At 39.0% G+C, this 12310-nt stretch overlaps 1 protein-coding gene across 1 annotated transcript in view; it reads left to right on the top strand.

The window, feature by feature from the left end:
- Positions 1–12310, top strand: part of GALNTL6 (polypeptide N-acetylgalactosaminyltransferase like 6) — a gene marked incomplete at both ends in the record, with an annotated part of 1149883 nt that overhangs the window by 721168 nt on the left and 416405 nt on the right. The gene's annotated exons all lie outside the window — the stretch shown is intronic.

Raw genomic sequence — 12310 nt, 5'->3', positions numbered from 1 at the left:
CAGTCAAAGACGAGTTATTGGGCAAACATTTCCCAAACTGTTCTACACATAGAACATAAATGTTCAGTACTATAGTAACAGATACTCCTTAAAAAAGTATTCAAACATCAAAAAGAGCATGAAACCCTTTGATTACATTTTCCCTGCTGCAGCATCATCAGTGGGTGCCTAGCTAATGGTGATAAGTAAACATTGCATAAGTTCAGTGGTTTAAATAGTGTTAGACTTCAGGCAAGTGGTTTATGCAGTATGTGCCTCAGTTTCCTTATCTGTCACATGAAAACAGTTACAATAGTTTCCTCATAAGGTAAGACTAAATCTTCTAGAAGAAAGCATGGAAGACCTTGGGGTCAACAAATGTATCTTAGATGTGACATAGAAGAACTAACCAAGAGAGAAAAAATTGTAAGTTGGATTTCATCAAAATTAAAAATGCCTATTCATCCAGAGGTACCATTAACAAAGTGAATATGCACGGCACAGACTGGGGGAAAAATGTTTGCAATATCTCTAACTAAAGACTGTTATCCTGAATATATAAAGAATTCTGTTAACTCAATAATAAAAAAATAAAAGACTTGGACAGAATAGTCAGAATAATGGACTAAAGACTTGAGTAGAAACTTCACAAGGAAGATATACAAATAGTCCAAAAACAAGAAAAGTTGTGTAATACCACTAGTCATCTTCAAATTGCAAATGAAAACCATAATGAGATACCACCACATACATACTAGAACAGCCAAAATTACAGACTTATAATGTAAATTGTTGACAATGATTTGAGGCAACTGGACATCTCTCACATTACTGGTGAGAATATAAAACGGCATAACTACAATGAAAAAAACAATCTAGCAGGTTTTTTAAAAAGTGTTACGCATATATATATCTTATGACCCAGAAAATCCACTGCTATTTATCAAAATAAATAAAGATAGATATCCATGAGGAAGAAAAGAAAAACTTGCACTAGAATGTTCTTTAGCAGCTTTAATCATAAAAACCCCAGACTAGAAACAACCTAAGTGTTCATCAACAGAAGAATGGATAAAGAAATCATTTTATGCTTACATAATGCGATACTACTAGACCATGTGAAAGGACTGAAAAGACATAACATGGATGGATCTTACAAACACTATGCTAAGAAAAAACTCATTCACGTGGAGTTCTGTAACAGGCAAGAACTAAACTTTGATGAAAACCAAATAGTTGTTGCCTTTTTTTTTTTTTTTTTTTTTTTGCGGTAAGCGGGCCTCTCACGGTTGCAGCCTCTCCCGTTGCGGAGCACAGGCTCCGGACGCGCAGGCTCAGCGGCCATGGCTCACGGGCCCTGCCGCTCCGCGGCATGTGGGATCTTCCTGGACCGGGGCACAAACCCGTGTCCCCTGCATCGGCAGGCGGACTCTCCACCACTGCGCCACCAGGGAAGCCCAGTTGTTGCCTTTTTGTGGAGCAAGTGTGCAGAGTGACTCCAAAGGGCAAGAAAACAACTTTCTAGAGTAAAGAAAATCTTTTATATTTTGAAAGAGGTGGGGGTTAAATGATGGTACTTATTTGTCAAAACTCATTAACTCTCTACACATATAATCAGGGATTTCACTCTATGCAAATTATACTTCATTATACAAATAAATGGAGAAGAGGTTGTAATGTCATGTCTCAATTGCCAAAAATAGAAATTGATTAAAACTATTATGCACGTTTGTGTTTCATATAATACAATTTAGAGTTGGGGAGGGATTTGGAAATGTTTCCAAATTCCACCCTTTTATTCCATTTCTCTTTTGAATGTTTTTGCCATGAAGAAATCTCAAATGGCTTGAGATTGTAGAGCTAAACAAATTACATAAAATTCCCTTAGATTATAATTACAGCTATGAAATGATGATGACAAATTTAAAGCAGTTTGAGGACACACATAATGATGAAAGTATACAATTCTGTGAAGGCCTTTTACTCTTATGTGGTCAACAGGGCTAAATTTTCAAACACATGAATGGGCAGATAAATTCTGTTGCTGTACCAAAATCCAGCATTTTTCAGAAGTTATGGTGCTGAAATATTGTCGTTCTTCTCATGAGGACATTGCAATCTGGATTATAATTTCTGTAATATTACCATTAGGTCTCCTAGTATATCTGTGAATATGAATAGTGTTCCTTTGAATCTTTGTAGTATATGATTAAAAAATAGTCGTAAGCTTTTTGCATCTTCTAGGAAGTTAGAGGTGTTTACTCTTGTCATTGACTCTAGCAGTACCCATTCATTGAAAATGCTTTGAGATATCTTAACATTAGGATTTTTTTTAAAAGTGGCTAAAAATAATTGTTACAAGTGATCTAATTTTTAAAATTCTACCCAAGCTTAATCACGCCGAATTTTAATGAACATATAGTAATGGCGATGGTAGGAATTTCTTTCTTTCTTCACCCACACCTAAAATGGCCCCATGTAAGATGATATGTACTTGATACCAGTTTATTATTCAAAAATATATTTTGGGGCTTCCCTGGTGGCGCAGTGGTTGAGAGTCCGCCTGCCGATGCAGGGGACACGGGTTCGTGCCCCAGTCTGGGAGGATCCCACATGCCGCGGAGCGGCTGGGCCCGTGAGCCATGACCGCTGAGCCTGCGCTCCGCAACGGGAGAGGCCACAGCAGTAAGAGGCCCGCGTACCGCAAAAAAAAAAAATATATATATATATATATATATATATATATATATATATATATTGCTTCATACAATAAATTTTGATATTCAAACATGGTAAAGTATAAGATTATGAATTCCATACTCATCCAGCATCAGTAAATCTATATTTTCCAACTTGCAATTAATATTCAACTTGCATCCTGGTATAGCGAAACTTTATTAGGATAAGGGATGCAGAATTGCAGTCATCAAAATTTCAGATTCAGTTCAGTACGTCTGTGACATGCTTAAGAGATCATTCTGACACCAAAACTATTTAAAAGAACCAAAGTTATCATTGGTAACATTTGCAGGATGCTGTGAGTTGGATAGGAGAACCAGAGCAAATAAAATTTAAATCGACATTTAGCCACCCTGTGTAAATAGAATTCGCTCACAGAATCTCTCAGACATCCCTTGATAGTTGAAGTCTGAGTTAATTTTTAATTGTTTTGGTTTTTTGTTTTGTTTTTTCCTCCATTAAAATTATTAGAGTAAAATATGGCAATTTTCAGCTTTCTTTTTCTTTAAAACTTTCTAGAATATTTTTTGCCCATATAAATGGTTTTAACATGTTTTTGCAATGTTTCACACATTTTACTTGAATAAATGCATGACCATTTCTTGATACTTCATCAGTAGGAAGAAGTTTCTATTGCTTTATATATTATAAAGCAAGAAGGGTTATAATTTAGACCACGAGGTGGGGAAAAAAATCTTGTTCAGAAGCTTATCTGTTGATGTTTCAGGATAATAAAATTTGCCATTTCAGTATTTCAGATTTGAGTGTTTCCAAGTAGGTGATGTAGACAACTTTAGTAAATGCATATGTACTTAGCAAGATGTTTAATGGATAGGATTATACACATGATAGAATCAAGTGATCATAAAATGACTAGTAAAAATAAAACAGGAAATTTAAAAATGCTTACAGATTTGAAGACCTTATGGAAAGAAAGTTGCCAAGGTATCTCACATGTAAATAGTTGAAATAAGCACCTCTATGGTGCCTCCCCACGCTAAGTCCTTACCTCTTTTTATTCTCACAACAATTTTATGAAGTAAATACTTTTTATTACTTCATCAGGTGGTAATACTAGTATTATCTTCATTTTACAGATGAGGTAAAACGTGTGACAGGTTCACAAAGCTAAGGAGTGGAAGAAGCCAGGTTTGAACGCAGGCAACCTGGTTCCTACATCTGGGGTCCTAATTCCTACCCTCTGTTCTCTAACTGGATTCACTGTTATCTCTCTATTAAGGCAGGCATGTTGAAGACTTCTACCACCATTGACTAATTTGCTCAACCAACATGTGTTATGCAACACCTACCATGTGTCAAGTGCTATTTCTTCCGATCATTTAGCAATTATATAACTAAGTAATCATTCCAATTAGACACCCCCCCTCCTCATTCTTCTAGCCAGTTTGGGCCACCTCTCCAGGCAGCCTGACAGTAATGCTCGGTCAGAAAAAATTTCTTGAAAATAAAGGCTATTACTAGTTCCTCCATCAACATGTTAGTTCACTGGTTCTCAAAGTGTGGCACATTTTAGAATCTGCTTGAAACCCTTTTAAAATTCCAATGTTCAGGCTGCACACCATACCAAACTGAATCCAAATCTCTTGGGGAGACTCCCAGGGAGCACTATGGTTATATAGCTCCCCAGGAAATTCAATGGAACGCAAACTTTGGGAGCCAGCATGTTAAAGGATTTTTTTTTAATTAGCAAGCTCTCTAAAATAGCCCCAAGTGCCGCATTACCAACATCAATAGTAATGCAAAATATAAGTGTTAAATTATCTGAACTGGTAAGATTCCGTAACATTGAGGTCAAGCAAACTGTGATTCAGTTCTTCACTCGACTACTTCATAGCTTTGTGACTGGGAAAATCACTTTTATGAACCTCAGTTTCCTTATCTGTGGAGGGAATAGGATAATTTTTACCTCTCTGAATCTTTGTAAGAATTAAATAGAAAAACTAACACGAAGCCAAAATGTTCTGCCTTCCCAGGCATTCACCTAAAAGGCACTCGCTGATGTTAATTACTGTGCTCAAGTACCCATTAGCTTGATCCCCTGACAGATACAACTGACCTGAGTTTTCCAGGTACCTTCTCACGCATGCCTGGTAGGAGTTCCCTTATGCATTTCCCTTCCGGCCCCTCCCCTTCCCTCTGAGTTTCCACCCCTGCTGCTAGTTAGTGACACCATCATTCATTTGAAAAGTGCTTTCCTCTGCTGGCCATCACTGCCATGAGCCTCAATGTGGCCTCCAGCTCAAATGCGAGACAAGCTTTCCTTCGTAATTCATAACAGCACCGTGGAGAACAGGCTACAACCGTCAACAAGAACTCACGGAAGTTCCCCAAATGACAGACTGACTTACAACTGCTATTAGATGCTACAAAGGTCGGAGCTCACAGGTCCCTCTCGGCTCTGAGGTCTCTCACCGGGGCACCTTTCTCTCCAGCACCTCGATGCACAAGAGCCATCTCTCCCTGTGCCAGGAGGACGGATTGTTCAGTGCAGGCTATGGTGCTGTTTCCCCAAACTTCAGAGCACGTTTGTCAAGGGGCTGGGCCCACTGGTCTCGAGCTGTCTCCACAGAACTTCCCTAACTTCTGTCCCTCCCTTATCCCAGTGTCTCCAGGACGGAAGGTACAAATCTTGCCGCTGGTCCACAAATGATGCTCGCTGATTTGTCATCACTGTGCCTCCAACTCAATCCCATCCTCATTTCTCTTCCATTTCAGCCGCAAACGTAGTTTGATTTGTTGCGACATTTGGAGGAGATCACAGAGTTTCCTACCACTACACTGTCCACGTAAAGCAGAAATGCAAAGGGAGAGAAGAAAAAAGAAAACTGGAACGAGAGCACATGAGGCTGATCCTACCCTTGTTTCTCTAATTGTTCATGAGGCTACAGTTGATACTTATAATTTCATTCTTCCACTCTCCATTTTGTATTCCCATTACCTACATGGGCACTTCATCTTTGTGGGGTGACCCAAGCCTTTGTGTCTAAAGGATCTGAGCTCTCCATGACCTGAATTAGGTTACTCGTGTCTTGAATACTTCAACTACTAGACACAACAGCTAGTACTAGGAGATACCTCAAAGGACTTGTAGGTTTCCAGACATACTCCTCCTTGCTTCATTGTAGCAGAAACATATTTTCCCTTGGTAACCAGGATCAATTACCCTAGGCAACATAGTAACCCTGTTATTGCCTACTGGGGCCATGATATAGGAGCCCCAAATAATCAACTGGTCATCTCAGAACTTCCAGTTGAATGGAACCGTTGTTATATCTCAGTATAAGCATTCTCCCGTTGTGTACTAAGGTTCTTATCTAGAAAAGCCTCAAACCACTAGGACAGGAGGCTAAAATTTGTGACTCGGTCATTTGGGTACTAGTAATGCAAACAGTTTCCTAGTCTTGCTATGTGTTGGGTACTCTCCAAAGTGATTTACATACGCTGATTTATTTAACCTACAGTACTATTATCATCCGCTTTCAGGTTAGAAACTAAAGTAACATGCAGGGTCACACAGCTATTCGGTGGTCAATCTGCGATTCAAACTCAGACAATTTCATAGCAGATTCCATTCAAAAGCATGGAATTAACTACCAGACTATAGTAATTCTCAGTCACAGTGAGACGTGTTAGTCCTTTCACCCCATGGCTCTTTGCCCCGTGCACCCTCATCATTAGAGAAGAGGCATCACATGTGTTCATGGTTTCAGAGCATATCCTGTATGACAGCACCCCAGATTCCAAAGATGGTGTCCCCCAGATCATACCATGACTGTGTTTCTAACAGGCCATTCCACATTCTATCAAGCCAGCCATTCCTAGGTAATTGGTTCGTTTCATAGAAGCCCAATGAATCATGCGTTTAATAGCACTTTGCCTTACTTTGTATTTTCGGTGAAATAAAGTTCCTATATTATGTGGCTATCATGGGCGTCAGTAGGGTGCTGAAGGAGAGGTGACGAAGCATGGTGGGCTGGAAGGCCAACCCACGCCCCAAATAAGTGCCTATTCCAGCGAGGACAAATCACTGCTCCCTCTGCAATCCACCAAGTTGAATGGTACTGGCCTGCATCCATGAAGCCAGCAGCTTTTCCTCCCGTCAGAGGATGGAATTCTGTTGGGGTTTAGCCTAGGCTTCTGATTGTGCCGCTTAGGCACTCAACAGAAGCAATGGCCAGACAACAGTAGCCAGCAACACACTAACACACGGAAAAGGCAAGTCCATACTCTTACGTCTTTTTACATTTCCATTCCGCCACGGTGGTCACCTTGTCGCTGTGCCATTGAGCAAGCATGGAGGTGGCTTGGGAAAGAGGTTGGCATCCGCAAAGGGCATCCTTTGGTCCTCCCGATTATTAAAATCCTTTGTAAAAGGGAATCTTTTGCGAAGCACTCACCTGGCTGACAAATAACCTTATACTCTTGGTCTATTCTGAAAAGTCCTCTAAATCCGTGGTTCCCAACCCCCGAGCCACGGACCGGTATCAGTCCGCGGCCTATTAGGAACCGGGCCGCACAGCAGGAGGTGAGCAGTGGGCGATCCAGCAAAGCTTCATCTGCCGCTCCCCGTTGTTCCCCGTCGCTCGCATTACCGCCTGAACCATCCCCCGCCCCCACCATCCGTGGAAAAATTGTCTTCCATGAAACCGGTCCCTGGTGCCAAAAAGGTTGGGGACCACTGCTCGAAAATAACATACCCCCAAACCTTCTTGTCACCCGTCACCTGATTTTCTTGCTTGCAAGTCACTGACCTACTGACCAAATCTTTAGCTGCCACCCATGGATCAGTGCGCATCTGTGTCTTCAAACACGCAAAGTAAACGATCAGATATGCTGCTCAAAGTTTTGTCACTTGGAGGGAGTTTCTTCCCCTACTGAAGAGACAGTCTACAGTGGGCGGTAATTCTGTCATATGTGTAATCGTCACCATTCCACACCTAAGGGTCATATTCATTCCCTATACTCTTAACTTTCACGTAAGAGACTATCATGACTGTGCGTTCAACTGGCACAATTCAATAAACACACATGGAGATTCCACTTCTAATTTTCAACTATATCGTCCTTATGCTACAACAAATAATATGCTACTCTTTCAGGGCAGGCATAGAAATCCATGTTTTTCTGAATCAGTTCCTATGAGCTGATGATGTTAAACACTGCTTCCGTCACCGTTTTTCTTTACATTCTCCAGTGTAGGTACGAGTGGTCAGTCCAAACCACAGTCCTTGTATCTCTTCTGCCTCTGCCTTATGCCCTATATGCTTTTTATGTTGGTAGCCATTCACTCTGGCCAAGACTTCCTTTCAATACACATTTCATTACAGATAACCTCAGGTTAAAAAACTTAGTAAATATTTAGTCCTGTAAGACATGGAATACCAGTGCCCCAACTTCTAAAGATAATGAACTTTGCTGCCTTTAAACATAACCAAATCAAATACTTATCTCAGATTCCTTTTTCCTTTAAGATGTGTTGCCCGCCTATACTTCAGATACTATGTCCCATAAGTCAGGGGTTTTTGTTGCAGACAAAATAATCCATTCTAGCTAGTTTAAGCTCAAATGGATTTATTTAGGTTATAGGTTAGTATGACGGAACATCGTAGATGTTACATCCCAGGAATCATTCCCCCAAATCAAGGGAGTTCAAGCCTCTGTCACGATCAGAAAGCTGCAGTCAGGAATTTTCCACCATGACTACCAGCTCTGGAAATGTATCCCGTCTGCCTTGACTGAGAAGTCTGCTGCCTCAAGAAACCATCTACCAAATTAGGAATTCACCCCCATGTCCCCCTGCTCCATCATCATGCTAATTTGGATAGATCGTATTTTTAAAATGCATACTTCTTGTCCTACCCATCAAATTCAGCTGCAGATCAAAGTCTTGACTATGTACATCTAATTGGAAAAATGTAAACTAAACATGCAACTCCATAGCTAAAACAGTCTGGCTAGTGTAGGTTTTTAGGTCTCCAGCCTCTATATTATGCAAAGGAACGCCAGAACGATGTTAGGGTGGGTTACGGATGGTGGTTGGGTGGACCCATCATCTCTGCTGGATCACACAGTGTCTTAATACCAGAAGAGATCAACTTTAATCCTCTAGGTAGTGGCAGTTCCACATTATGTTTTCATTTTAGGAAGATCATTCTAGACTTTAGTTGGAGACAGATTGTCATGCTACAGGATCTTACTGTTTATTCTCAACATCACTCACAAGTCATGATGAGCATCTAAACTAAGGCAACAGCAGATAAGGAGGAGGGGTTGGCTACCAAAAATGATGAATGAACTCACAAAATGTCTTGACTTACCAAACGTTGAAGGTAATAGAATGAGCTTTCTAAAATGAATCTATAATCTACGACTGCCACTGCCTAGAACATTAAAATCAAACTCTTCAGGTTAACAAATAAGTCACTGTGAGACATATGGGATGACTTGATCTACCATGAAAGTATTTTAGGCTTAATTATCATTCGAGTTCATGTGTTAGAAGGTAAATATTTCTGTAAAAAACTTGAATTTTAAAATTTAACTGTAATTTATGCTTCCCCCATTTTGCGGAATATTATAGTTAACACAGATTTCAAGATATTCCGGCTATTTATGAAGTCTTTAAAATTTCCTCTTACTATTATTTATTATTATTCTTTACTATTATTCTTAGTTTCTGTACTTCAATATGACAATGTTCCATGCATTTTATGCGCCAGAAAGGCAGTCCTGAGGTTTTGAAAGTACGTATTTAAAATAAGCATTAGTTTTCATCTCAAGGCATCACTGTGTATTGTCAATAATCACTATAACAGTCAGACCTCCATTCTTCATGCTTTAAGGAAAATATAATTCTAAATTTATGATTTAGAGTTCTAGCTGTGTCACTGACAAATGAGTGTAACAGAATGATATTGCAGATACTTACAGAGGATCATCTCTCCAAATACGCTTCCTTGATTGAATTGACCTCATTCCCCAACCATCTGATGCCTTAAGAATTGAAAGCATCTGCATATTTCAGATGAGAAGAGATGAACAGTCTCTACAGATCTACTTGATTTCAGACTTCCTTAATATTTACAAATGTTTGTCTTGTAATTATAATCTTGTTCTTAATATCATAATCTATTTGTTATTCTCCAGTGATATTTCAATTCCCTTATGCTTAACTCTGCCTCATTGAGTTTCATTTTCTATTATTAGACCACATTGTGTATCACCCTCCCATGTTTTAAAAGAATCATTACAGTTTTATTCTTTAAGAAAATTTCACAGTTCTTTCCTTTATGCTGGGTTCTGTTTTCTGTTGGTAATACAGACAAGTAACTAACACTAAATTAAGGAATTAATCTCGTATTCCAAAAGGATACATGGTACTGTGTTTCTGAGCAGTTGTTGTTGACCCATACACAGTCCAGTGATGGCGAGGAGAGGAAAAGTGGAGACAGCAGTAGCTTATAAAGCACAACCTTCCTGTTTGCCTATAAAGTTTTTCCAGTGGGAAAAAGATTTCTCATATGTGACTACTTAGGAAGAAAGAAATACAACACCTGAACATAAATAAATAACTACATTTATTTTCTAAAGTTTTACTCAATTTTACCCCCACTTTTTCCAGAAGGATATTAAGACAAATTAAAAAGATATTTAAAATAAGTAAGTTGGTATAAATTAAAAGTTGAATGAAAGAAGAAAGAAAATCCAAGGGCAGGCAAGTTGAAAGGTGTACTCTCATGAGCACCTTCATTCTTGCTCCCGGTAAGTCCTAAGTTTGACAGCATTGTAAGGGCAAACCTAGAAAGGGAAACCAAGTCAATTCCATCGTTCTCAGTAACCAAAAGAAAAAACAAAGCAATTGTGTAGAGCAAGGATTCTCTATATTAAATCAGATAGGAGTTTCTCTGGTGGGTTCTCTCGAATAGAACACAGAGGCATGGAATTGAGAACATCCTTGAAAGCCATCTGAGTAGATGAAAAGACAAGTTTCAGGGAGCTTTCTTTTAATCCTAAAGGGAACTGCCTAAAATAACAGAAAAGGGGTTTGTGGGAAGGCCCGACAGTGATACTGAAATAAAATTATTGACAATTTCTGCTCATAACATAATCAAATATGTGGAGGAAAATACCTGACCACCTAATAAATTATGGTCTTAAAACCCAGCAACCTAGCAACGTAAGGAGGCAAGCCAAGAGGAAGTGCTCTCAGCTCAGTTTTCCTCTCTCGCCCTTATTGGCTGATTCAGCTGTAAACCTGTTCCACGCTTTTCACATGCCCATCCACGCTTACATCTTCTGGGTTTGAATCTTGCCATCATTGTAAAAAAAAAAAAAAAAAAAGAAAAAAGAAAATTGGGGGTCATTTTTTTTTCACAGTTTTTACTTTATTGATATGAAAAGCTTTGTGCTTTTTTTTCTCCCTGGCCTCACCTGCTATTAAGTCCTCTGCATTAACAGTGGCAAAATGCCATTGCCTGTAGCTCTGTAATTATTCTGGTCCCCTGGCATTAGCTATTGTGGTGCTTTTGTCCTTGCCAATTCCTCCTTCTTTTTTTACAAAACAGCTTTACTGAGGTATAATTGATAGGCAAGAAACAGCACATGTTTCAAGTATACAATTTGATGAGTGTGGGCATACGTATTCACCTATGCAACCATCACCATGGCCAAGATAATTAACATATCCATCACCTCCGAAAGATTACTTCTTAACAAATTCTTTAGTGCAAAATGTAGTACTGTAACTACAGGTATTGATACAATGTTATACAGCAGATCACTAGAAATTACTCACCCTGCAGAGCTGAACTTTATATCCATTGAACTGCAACTCCCCATTCCTCTCCCCAAACCCCTGGAAACCACCATTATACTCTCTGCTTCTATGAGTTTAACAATTTTAGATTCCTCACATAAATGGAATCATGTAGTACTTGTCCTTCTGTGACTAGCTTATTTCACTTTGCATCATAGTCTTCACATCAAAGCATTTGGTAGAATTTCCTACTTTTTAAAAGGCTGAATGTACATACATTCCATTGTATGTACGTATCACAATTTTTTTAATCCATCCATCTGCTGATGGATGTTTAGGTTGTTTTCATATCTTGGTTATTATGAATCATGCTGCAATGAACATGGGAATGCAAATATCTTCTCATATATCAGGTGGTTATTTGTAAGTATTCTTTAGAGAACTGTATATTTAAGTCATTTGCCTAGTCTTTAAATAGGTTATTTGGTTTTTTGCTATTGAGTTGCATGAGTTCCTTATATATTTTGGATATCAACCTTTTATCAGATACATAGTTTGCAAGTATTTTCTCCCAATCCATAGGTTGCCTTCTCAATCTGTTGATGGCGTCATTTGCTGGGCAGAAGCTTTTTAGTTTGATGTAGTCCCACTCATCTATTTTTGCTTTTGTTGCTTATGCCTTTGGTATCATATTCAAGAAATCATTGTCAAGACCAATGTCAAGAAAAATTTCCCCCATGTTTTCTTTGAGGAGTTTCATAGTTTCAGGTTTTACACTTAAGTTTTTAATCCATTTTGAGTTGATTTTTGTGTATG

This window comes from Grampus griseus (assembly GCF_964374135.1).
Source record: "Grampus griseus genome assembly, chromosome: 6".
Lineage (NCBI taxonomy): Eukaryota > Metazoa > Chordata > Mammalia > Artiodactyla > Delphinidae > Grampus > Grampus griseus.
This window is presented reverse-complemented; position numbering and strand designations above follow the sequence as displayed.